Source organism: Pan paniscus, chromosome 5, assembly GCF_029289425.2.
Source record: "Pan paniscus chromosome 5, NHGRI_mPanPan1-v2.0_pri, whole genome shotgun sequence".
In the NCBI taxonomy this organism is placed as follows: Eukaryota; Metazoa; Chordata; class Mammalia; order Primates; family Hominidae; genus Pan; species Pan paniscus.
The window spans coordinates 125,496,031-125,507,684 of record NC_073254.2 but is presented as its reverse complement, the minus strand read 5'-3'; the positions used below and the strand labels follow the sequence as shown (position 1 = coordinate 125,507,684).

At 36.6% G+C, this 11,654-nt stretch overlaps 1 long non-coding RNA gene across 1 annotated transcript in view; it reads right to left on the bottom strand.

The window, feature by feature from the left end:
• Window positions 1-769: 769 nt before the first annotated feature.
• LOC134730616 (uncharacterized) overlaps window positions 770-11,654 on the bottom strand; it is a 28,034-nt gene continuing 17,149 nt past the window's right edge. The window contains exon 2 of the long non-coding RNA XR_010112499.1: window positions 770-4,007. This is a non-coding gene — a long non-coding RNA (uncharacterized LOC134730616). The remainder of the gene's footprint in view (window positions 4,008-11,654) is intronic.

The following is an 11,654-nucleotide window of genomic DNA, read 5'->3' as shown; positions in this document are numbered from 1 at the left end:
ACCGAAAATGAAAGTAGGCCACTTAGAGGTTTTTGTCTAAACTAAAGCAAAATGTCTTGAACTAATAATTTTAACCATTGGGAGTTTGCTGGTCATAAAAGCAGTTACTTTGGAATTAAGAAATAATAATTTTAAGTATTACATCAGAATTTGTAATTTTTCTTTTACGGGATATACAGATTATAGTTGGTTTTGGGTCTTTTGGGTTTTTTTTTTTTCTTTCCCTCCCCTTAGGACTAAACTGACCTTCCTGAGCAGTGAAACCCCAGACTTGGACTTGGGCCAGCTGCCTTTCAGCACATCATTAAGAACTTGTGGAGATGCTGTTTAAATGTGAATTTTCCAGCACTCCTTCACCAGACAGATAGACAGTGCTAAAGCAGTCGGGGCATGTTTGACACATCCAATTTTTAAAAGCAAGAAAAGAGAAAAAAACTTAAAAAATATGTATATCAAAGTGAAAGTTAATGAATAATGAGGCCATTTGTCAGATACGCACAACACCTTTCAAGACGCTCTAGATAATAGCAAATCTGCGAGTCGATTTAAAGGATGAACAAGGCTTCAAATAAAGATGTCTTCATGATTTCCGAAGAAAGCAAGCATTCCAGAAATAAAAGGAGACCACTCACACCCCCTATATTCTGATGACTTAGGATCCCCTCAGGTATTGTCGAGGTCCACTATGGGACCTGATTAACCCAAAGAGAATTATGATACATATGCATACCAAAAAAAAAAACAAACAAAAGAAAAAAGAGAAGGCAGAGAAAGGGAAAAAAATCAAAAATCTGTATTTCCATTAGGTTGATAATGACAGTTTAAGCCCGCTATAGGTCAAGACATGCAGATAAAAATAATAAGGTCAACTCATGAGCAGTGTTTTGGAGGTGAGCCATACCACCACCCAAGTGAATGGTGAACTGCACTTCAGCTAGCAGGTCTAGTCTTTGATAAATAATAGCAGCTTTCCTCTACTGTAGTCTGTGATGGCAGTTGAATATCTAACCATAAAATAAAGCAGAAGCAGCCAGGTGATTTGAGGCCATTTCTCTCATTTCACAGAATTATATCAACATGTTCAAAAACACAATATATGAGCCCATATTCACAGCCAATTCTCAATTACCTGTAACTATATTCCCACCTCCACTGCTAACCCAAAGTAATATCTAATTGATTTTGGAAGACATTTCAAATTGCTATACCTTCTGCCATGCATTGTGCTTAATTTCATTTTACTACCTTAGCACACTCTGATGGAATTGGAGGACTAAATGATAATCAACAATAATGACTGAAGAAGTGGCCTGAAATGCTTAAAGTAATGATGAAAGTTTACAAAATAGATGACCAATACAAAGATAATGACACATGCAAACATTTTGTTTTTACTGCTTTTTTTTATATTTTAAAAAAAATTTTTTTTAGATGGAGTTTCACTCTTTTTGCCCAGGCTGGAGTGCAATGGCACCATCTCAGCTCACCGCAACTTCCACCTCCTGGGTTCAAGCAATTCTCCTGCCTCAGCCTCCCGAGTAGCTGGGATTACAGGCATGTGCCACCACCCCGGCTAATTTTGTATTTTTAGTAGAGATGGGGTTTCTCCATGTTAGTCAGGCTGGTCTTGAACTCCCCACCTCAGGAGATCCACCCACCTCAGCCTCCCAAAGTGCTGGGATTACAGGCATGAGCCACCATGCCAGGCCTGCCTTCTTTATTCTTAATTTCTTTCTAATGACAGTTAAACCTTTTCAAATAACTTTCCACTGTGATTTTTCTCAATGATTTCCACAATGACAAAACGTGCTAAGTAAACTATTCTTAATTTTTTTGTGGCAGAAGTATATACCTTGGGAGTATTACTATTTTTAAAGAATAATTGATAGTTTTTTCTACTTACAAACCAGGGTTGAGTTGGTGACAGTTTTTAAAGAAATTGATTTTTCACATAGTACAAGTTTTCTTAAGGTGAGTTACCTGATAAACACACTTGGCCTTTGCGATTTCCCTTCGAAGAAAAATATAGTCAGATCAACACACACACAAAAAAAAATATAGATAATACTAATATTGATTATTTCCATTTGTTTAAAATGTATCTCCATATTGCAATAGAATTAATAAGATAATTTTGTGTCTCTTCTCTTGCAACTTGTACAAAATCCTGAAAAAGAAACTAAAAACTGATTCTGAACAAGTCCCATATGCTTGAAAATTTTGAGTTTTGCTTATTTAACAGTAGATAACTTTTAGCAAATCAATTCAAATATGCAAAGAAAACAAAGGATTTCTTTAAACAAGTTATTAACAAAGGTATAAGTATAAAGGCAAGTTGCTCCTCCTTGAATAAATGTATCTTGGCTTTGGTAAGTCTCTGTGTCACGTCCACAGCAGATAGAAGTATCAGAATGTCAGTTCTGTTTGTTAATGGCAAGATTCCAATTTTAGAATTTTGACCTCGTCTGTACTCCTTTATACCTAATTTTAAAGAAATATGCCATTATTATCTGGCCCCAGACTACATATTTTTTAAATTTAAGTTTTTATTGATGTATTTCTTGCAATATACTTGGGAAGGATGCCAAAATGTTAACATTGGCATCAATAAAAAATAATATAAATGCTTTAAAGGAAAGAGTGAAAGAAAAGAAGAAAGATAAACCATTTCATGTCTGTAGCCATATTATTGTCGTCATTAAAATAGAGTTACAGTAAAAGTAAGAAGAGATAAAAGAATGGCACACACATGTATCCAATCATATTTATCTCAAAAATATGCCAAATTTCCATTTAAAATGTCATGGCATTTATTATTTTGAAACCATTCAAAATTTCTTCTTACTGAGGTTCTTGAAGTGGGCTCCTATAATTTGAGTAGTTGAAGACATTATTTGTCTAATATGAAGTTTTCAGTTATTAGTGTAGTTAGAATGTAATTTCTCTTAATTTGCACTAAAATTTATAAAGTTTGATACTTTTTTGCAACCTAAAACTAGGCTTTATGTTTATTGTGATGTTTGGGATCCTTAAATAATTTCTTATTACTAAAATATCTTTATACATTGGGAATCATTTAAATATGTATTAGGCTAAAATTGGTACTATGAAATCAATGTCATACTTTTTACAGGACACATTATAACTGAATAGAGTTTCAAAGAAAGGAGTAAATAGTTATTAGAACTTTACTGCATATTCCTGCCAATAATATTGCAAAGAAATTTTCTTGTGGGAATTGAACAAGATGGACTTTTCTATTCAGCTACTCCCCCATTCCAATTTCTGAAAAAAAAAAACAAACAAAAAAGATGTTCCTTAATTATATTAACCTTTCATCTGAGACAGGGTGTGGTGGCCCACACCTGTAATCCCAGCACTTTGGGAAGCTGAGGCGAGCAGATCACTTGAGGTCAGGAGTTTGAGACCAGCCTGGCCAACATGGTGAAACCCTTTCTCTACTAAAAATACAAAAATTCACCAGGCCTGGTGGTGTGCTGTGGTCCCAGCTACTCGGGAGGCTGAGGCAGGAGAATCGCTTGAACCCGGGAGGTAGAGGTTGCAGTGAGCCAAGATGGCACCACTACACTCTGGCCTGGGCAACAGAGCAAGTCTCCATCTAAAAAACAAAAACAAAAAACAAAAAACAATTTTCATCTGAGAGCAGGTAAACCATTGCAAAGTCATGCCCCAATCATTGTACAATATCCATTTCCTACAGTTGACATAACAAATTCCAAAAAACAGGTCACCTAAAACAACAGAAATTTACTCTCTCACAGTTTCGGGGCTAAAAGTCTGAAATCAAGGTACCATCAGTGCTGTGTTTTTGCCGACAGCTTTGGGGAGAATCCTTTCTTGTCTCTTCTAGCTTCTGGTGATAGCTGCCAGCAGTCCTTGGTATGCGTGTTGGTTTGTAGATGCTCCACTCCAACCACGTGGTCACCTTCTCTCTGTGTGTCTTCAGGTAGTCTTCCTCTGTGCCCCTCTCATGTCCACATTTCTCCCTTTCACAAGGACACCAGTAAGATTAGATTAAGGTTCATCCTAATAATCTCTTTGTAACTTGATTACCTCTGTAAAGACTCTGTTTCTAAAGAAGACTACTTTCTGATGTACTAAGGATTAACACTTCAACATATCTTTTTTTCATTTTTTGGTGAAGGGGAGTGTCAGACAACTAATTTGTTGCTTATTTTTTTCTGTCCCAGACAAGAAAGGGTCTTGTTGCAATACAGAAAAAAATAGAAATCATTTATAAATATTATGGCAGGAAGGAAAACCTGAAAGTTGAAAATTAAAACTATGAAATTTCCTTTAAAAAGTAAATAATATAAAGTTGAATTCTGTAATATAAAATTACGGAAAATTCCAACCATTTTTTACCTATAAAATGGTAAGTTTATATGCTCCAACTTAATAAATTAGTAGAATGAAAAGACTAGGTATTTACACACAAACAAAGGAAACGTTTTCAGCAACAAATAAATGGGTTTTATATTTTTCAGTATGCTGGCAATAGCAGGAGTCTACCTTCCTGATTTCTGAGAGAGTCCTAGAAGTATTTACATTCAAGGACTTAGTAGTACCAATACAAGTACCATTTTCATAAACATCATTAAATTATTGAGTTTGAACTACATCTGAAGTTTTAGTATTATAATAATTAATATTCTTTCAGTTGCAAATAACAAAAACTGAACTCCAAAGAGCTAAATCAAAAAAAGAGAATGTATTGTCTTATGTAAGTAAACAGACCAGGTAAGACTTGATTCAGGATTCGAACCATGTCACAAGGAGCCTAATGTTTTTGTTCTCCAGTTTGAGATTCCACTTTCACAGAGACAGTCCAAATTTTCCTCTGATTGGTTCTTCTTACACCATAAGTTCACCCCTGAGCCAATCACTGTGACCAAAGGAATACAATTTAAATCTGGCTCACGTGCTCTACTCTTAGGATCCAACCACAAAATTAAAAGAGAAGTGAATTTTAAATAATAAAAAGTGACACCTTTCAGATCACGTGAGCCCAGAAGGTTGAGGCTGCAATGAGCTGTGATCACACTACTGCACTCCAGCCTGGGCAACAGAGTGAGACCTAGCCTTAAAAAAAAAAAAAAAAAAAAAAAAAAAAAAAGGAAAAACTCTCAAATAGGAAAGGAAGAAGTGAAATTGTCTCTGACCACATGATCTTATATATAGAAAACCCTAAAGAAGCCACCAAAAAACTGTTAGAACTGATAAATTCAATGAAATTGCAGGATACAAAATCAACACACAAAAATCAGTAATTATATTTACTAATAACGAACTATCTGAAAAAGAAGCTAAGAAAACAATTCCATTTAAAATCACATCCAAAATAAGACACACCAAACCTCAGTGACATGTAATTTACCCATGTCACTGGGTAAATTTACAAACCTATACATGTACCCCATGAACATGAAATAAAAGTTGAAAAAAAAAATACTTAGGATAACCAAGGAGGTAAAAGATATATATACTGAAAACTATAAAACATTGAGGGAAAAAATGGAAGATGACAAAAATAAATGGAAAGATATCCCATGTTCATGGATTGGAAGAAATATTGTTAAAATGTCCATACTACCCAAATATACAGATTCAATGACATTCTTATCAAAATTCCAATGTCACTTCACAGAAATAGAAAAAGCAGTCATAAAATAAATATCACAAAAGAGCTAGAATAGCAAAATAAATCTTGAGCAAAAAGAACAAAGCTGGAGGCAACATACTACTTAATTCCAAAATATATTACAAAGCTATAGTAATCAAAACAACATGGTACTGGCATGAAAACAAACACATGGACCAATGGAAAAGGATAGCCAGAGCCCCCACACCCAAGCTTAATTGATTTTCTACACAGGCGCCAAGAACACACAATGGGGAAAGGACAGTCTCTTCAATAAATGGGGTCAGACAAACTGGCTAGCTACATGCAGAATAATGAACTTGGACCTTTATCTCACCCATTATACAAGAATCAACTCAAAATGGATTAAAGATTTAAATGTAAGACCTGAAACTGTAAAACTACTAGAAGAAAACATAGGGGGGAATCTTCATGACATTGGTCTGAGCAGTAGTTTCTTGGATATGATCCCAAAAGCACAGGCAACAAAAGCAAAAATAGACAAACAGGACTGCATCAAACTGGAAGGATTCTGCACAACAAAGGAAAGAATTAATAGAGTGAACAGACCATCCACAAACTGGGGGAAAATATTTTCAAATTATATACAAAATAAGGGGTTGATATCCAAAATACATAAGAAACTCAAACAATAGCAAGAAAACAACCCTATTAAAAGGGGACAAAGGACCTGAATAGACATTTCTCAAAAAGAAGACATACAAATGGCCAACAGGTATATGAAAAAATGCTCAACATCACTAATCATCAGGGGAATGCAAATTGAAACCACAATGAGACATCACCTCATATCTGTTAGGATGGCTATTATTAAAAAGATGAAAGATAACAAGTGTCGAAAGTAGTGTGGAGAAAAGGGAACCCTTGTACACTGCTGATGGCAGTGTAAATTAGTACAGCCATTTTGGGTTACGGTAAGGAGATTCCTCAAAAACCTAAAAATAAAATTACTATATGATTCAGCAATCCCATTTCTAAGTATGTATCCAAAGGACTTGAAATCAAAGAGATATCTGCACTCCTATGCCAAGAAATGAAACTAATCAAAGTGCCCATCGATGGATAAATTGATTTTTTAAATGTGGTATATATACACAATGGAATACCATTTAGCCATTAAAAGAAGGAAATTCTGTCATTTGCAAAAACATGGGTGAATGCAGAGGACTTTATACTAAGTGAAATGAGCCAAGCATGGAAAGACAAATACCACATGATCTCACCTGTAGGTAGAATCTAAAAAAGTGGGACTCACAGCAGGGAGTAGAATGGAGGTTACCAGAGGCTGACTGAAAGGAGTGGTAGACAGGGAAAAGGGAGTTGTTGGTCAAAGGGTACCAAGTTTCAATTAGGAGGAATAAGTTCTGTTCATCTATTGCACAGCACAGTGACTATAGTTAATAATGATTTATTGTACTTTTCAAAATTGCTACAAGAAAAAGTGCGTTTTAAATGCTCCTACCACAAAGAAATGATAAGCATGGGAGGTGATGGATATGTTAATTAGCCTAATCTGACCATTATACAATGTATACATGTATTGAAATATCACATACCCCCTACATACATGCAATTATTATTTGCCAATTCAAAATAAAATAAACTTTAAAAAAAAAAAAAGCAACATCAAAATAAGCCAGTCACAAAATAATGAATCCTGTATAATTCCAACTATATGAAGTACCTAGAGTAGTTAAATTCATAGAGACAGAAAGTGGAACGGTGGGTTCAGGGACCAGGGAAGGGGAATGGGGAATTCAGTATAGGAAGATGAAAAATTTCTGGAGGTGGATGGTGGTGATGGTGGCACAACAATGAGAATGTACAAAATGCCACTGAACTGTGCACTTAAAATGGTTAAAATGATTTTTTTGTTATGTATATTTTACCACAGTAAAAAGAATGGGGGGGAAAAGCAGCATCAGTGGAAGCCAGATGATGGCGGAATGATTTTTTTTTTTTTATGATGCCTTGCCAGAAGAAGAAATGCAATGTGGTGAGGCAAACTCTGTCAATTTGTTTGAAACACACACCAAACAGATAGAAATTACAGGAATCTCTGTCAGATAGAAAAATTGTGTTAAAATCAGGTTGGTCTCTTAACCTAAATAATGCTTTTATTTTGCTTTTGATTGTGAAGGTGGTAAATTCAGTCAAAACTGAAATGGGCGATTTGGGGAATCCTAAAGGTTTCACTCTCAAACAATTTGGGGGCTGTTGCATAAACACAGTTCCATCATGTCTCAGGTATCATTTGAAGGCATAATCCGCACACCTTCCAGCACCTTCAGACTGCCTGGGAAGAGATTTCTAGCATAGCCAGGGCCAGAGAGGGACCCATAAATTAGGCTATTGATGCATAACTCTATGGATTAAGTTCAACACCTTGAATTACATGGGAAATAAGCAGGAGCTGGGGGCAGCTAAGGGAACACAGGTGTGGCGTGTCCAGAGAAGCCCACATTCCTGAGTCTACAGGCGGCCATATTCTATTCAAGCTGCATTCCCCGGGTGGTCCAGCTAACAAAGCTTCCTGTCATAAAGCTATCGCTCAGTACAAGGCAAGTGTATTGTGAATGCCAGGTTCAAAACAGTTCATTGAAAACTTCTTGGTTATGTAATTAAAGCAGTCTGAGCTTTGGGAAATCCTCCAGGAGAGAGCTCATTTTGAGAACAGCTTTCCAATTCACATGTTTCATAAGCCAAGGGTGAGCTTAGTTCAGATGAATAACACACACACACACACACACACACACACACACACACAATCGTGGGATTTAAAAAGTAGAACTGAGGTCAAGGCAAGACCACAGCAGAAGTGAATTGGCTTCAAGAAAACTAGATATTTTGTCTCCAAAACCATCTGTTTATTGGATTGTTTTGCTTGATTGCCACTACTGGTATCTCCAGATACAAATATATATTGGAAAGATTGCAGGTGAAATTGCCTGCCTACCAACCACACAGCTCAGCTTTTTCTCCCCTTTGGGCAAAAACCAAAAAATAAATTATATATGTTTTAAGCGAATGAAAGGCAAGCAGAATTTTATCTTCTGACAACCTAAAAGAATGAAACAAAACAAAATAAAATGGTATCATTGTTCCTAGAAGTGTTTAAAAAGAGAATGGACAAACTATTTCTCCTACAAACTGTCCTTTGTCTCAGGTCAGGTGACTAGAAAGATCATTTTTCAAAGTCCTGTCCATTCTGTTATTCAATGTTTTTGTCATATATGTGGTTGTGTATCTTACTTTTTCAGTTTGCAAAAATTGCCTTTATGGACCGGGTGCAGTGGCTCACACCTGAATCTCAGCACTTGGGAGGCCAAGGCGGGCAGATCACTTGAGGTCAGGAGTTCAAAACCAGCCTGGCCAACATGGTGAAACCCTGTCTCTACTAAAAATACAAAAATTAGCTGCACATGGTAGCACATGCCTGTAATCCCAGCTACTCGGGAGGCTGAGGCATGAGGATTGCTTGAGGGAGACAGAGGTTGCAGTGAGCTGAGATCATGCCACTGCACTCCAACCTGGACAACAGAGTGAGACTCTGTCAAAAAAAACAAAAAAAAAGCCTTCATGATACTTCCATCATTCTCCTATAATTCTGCTGTAACAAAGTACCACGAACTCAGTTGGTTAAGACAATGTAAATTTATTCTCTTAGCATTCTAGAAGTCAGAGGTCCAATATCATTTTACTAGGTTAAACTCAAGATGTCAGCAGAGCTGGTACCTTCTGGAGGCTCTGAGGGGAAAATCTGTTTCCTTGCCTTTTTCAGCTTCTAGTGACCACCTGTATTGCTTGGCTTGTGGCCCCTTCCTCCATCTTTAAAGCACATCACTCTTATCTCTCCTTCCAGGATCACATCACCTTCTCTGATTTGACTCCTCCCGCATCCTCTTATAGGAACTGTTATGATAACAGTGGGCCCACCTGGATAATCCAGAGTAATCTTCCCATCTCAAGATCCTTAAATTAATCACATCTGCAAAGTCCCTTTTGCCATACAAGTAACATTCACAGGTTCCAGGGATTGGGACATGGACATCTTTTGGATACCATTATTCAGCCTACCACAGTACTTCAGAAAATTGGGTTGATGTCATTCTATGACATTGTTCTCTACTTTCAACTTCTAAAAAAATAGCCTACATGTACTAAACACTACTAGAACCGTTGTTATATCTTGGAAATAACAGGGTATAATCTGTGCCTTTGGGGAGTTTGTAATCAAGTTCAGAAGACCTATTCACGAGCAGATTAGAGAAGTATTCAATAGTAAATGGAGGTGGTGTACAATGCTATTGAGCATCCACTGTGTGTTAGGCACTATAGGAGATGCTCAGTGTGAAAGATGAATGATTTATGGTCCCTAACCCTGAGTGGAATAGTAGTGCAGAGTGGAGAATTAAGTATGGGAGGAAAGCCTTTGTTTATAGAAAAAGATTGCAGGTGTACGCTCACAACTAACTTATAGATTGGATTGGTGTGATGGAAAAAGCAGGCGATTGTCATAGTCCAGAAATCTGGGCTTTTCCAACAACCTGGCAAAAATTAGTTCTATATCCTTGGAAAGATCATGTCTCTTCTCTGATTGCTCTGAATTTTAGCAGCTTCCTGGTTTTAATAGTCAGTGAGTTCTCTGAATACCTTTCAGAATTTTAATAAAGAACTATTGTCAGTACTGGAATTGATGAAAAACACAATCCAAGGAACTCAGTAGGTAGAGAAAAGAATTCAAGATTGTTCGAAAAAAAAGGAAGGCAACAAGAATAGTTATAGTTACTGGGATAGTAAAGAAGCAAATGGATTCGTAAAGATCAAGCAGCTACGGAAAGCATTGCCCTTCCAACCATAATAGAACTTGCATTGCTGAAATGATCAACATGTGTTCAGTTTGGTTTTGCTTGTCTTACTTGTCTACCACTGTAATCCACAATGTGAGGCTTACCTTTAAGAAACTTAGCACTCCTGATTGTCGAGATGTCTAAAGAGCTTATGAAGTCAGTTCCCTGGAGATAAGCATTAACCACTGTGTAAAAGTTAGGACTTTCTGGCAACGGGCACAAAGTTTTCTAGCCTGAATATTCCAGAACATTCATGAAAAAAATTTTTAATTTATGTATTTTATTTAAATATCTGAATTGTTTTAAAAATTTCCTAATCAAGGGATCTGTGAGAAAATACATCTTCACCTAGTTTGAGGTGAAAAACATGAGCTCGAAGTAGTCAATGTTTATTCTACAATTTAAGGCTTTTAACTTTCCAATAGCCCAACTTTAAAGTATCCCTGAACCTTTTCATTCTCCCTGATGCGGGGTTAGGGGTGAATATCAGTGAATAGGAAAAGAGGCCCTAAAAGAAAAAAAGAAAATCCTTTCTCACGAATAGCCTGAGGTGAAAAAGTGTTTGCCGTTACTCTGGGGGAGTTGTGGCTGGCTCCTTCTAGTCTTGCATTCTGAGTTTTAAAGGCTGCTGTTGTTGGTTGGTAGCATTAATGTGCTTCAGGAGAAAAATAAACAGCTTTCCCCTGACCTGTTGATATTTATAGAAAAGGTAGAGGGGCTTTCTTTTTAACCCCTAGAGTAAAAGGAGAAAAAAAGTGGCTCATTTGAGGGAAATGCTATAACTTGTAAATGGTGTTTTCGGAAGTTTCTGATGTGGCCAACAGAAATTTTGGGTCAGCTTACAGATTTTATTTTTTCCACAGTTGTAGAAATGAGGAGAGTACAGATTTCACTGGAAATATAAATAAAAATTAAATAGAAATGGTTCACCTGGGGAACACAGTCTTCTCCACTAATCTCCCGGGAACAAGCTACTCAGCATTTGGTAAGATACACACACAAAGAAGCACAGTGCCCAGTGTGAAGAGAGGTGGAATAAATACACGCACCGTTTGTTGGTTTCTTGTAATGCTTGTTGCAAATCTAGAATTGACAGTCCTCAAACACAAGGCCATTATGTG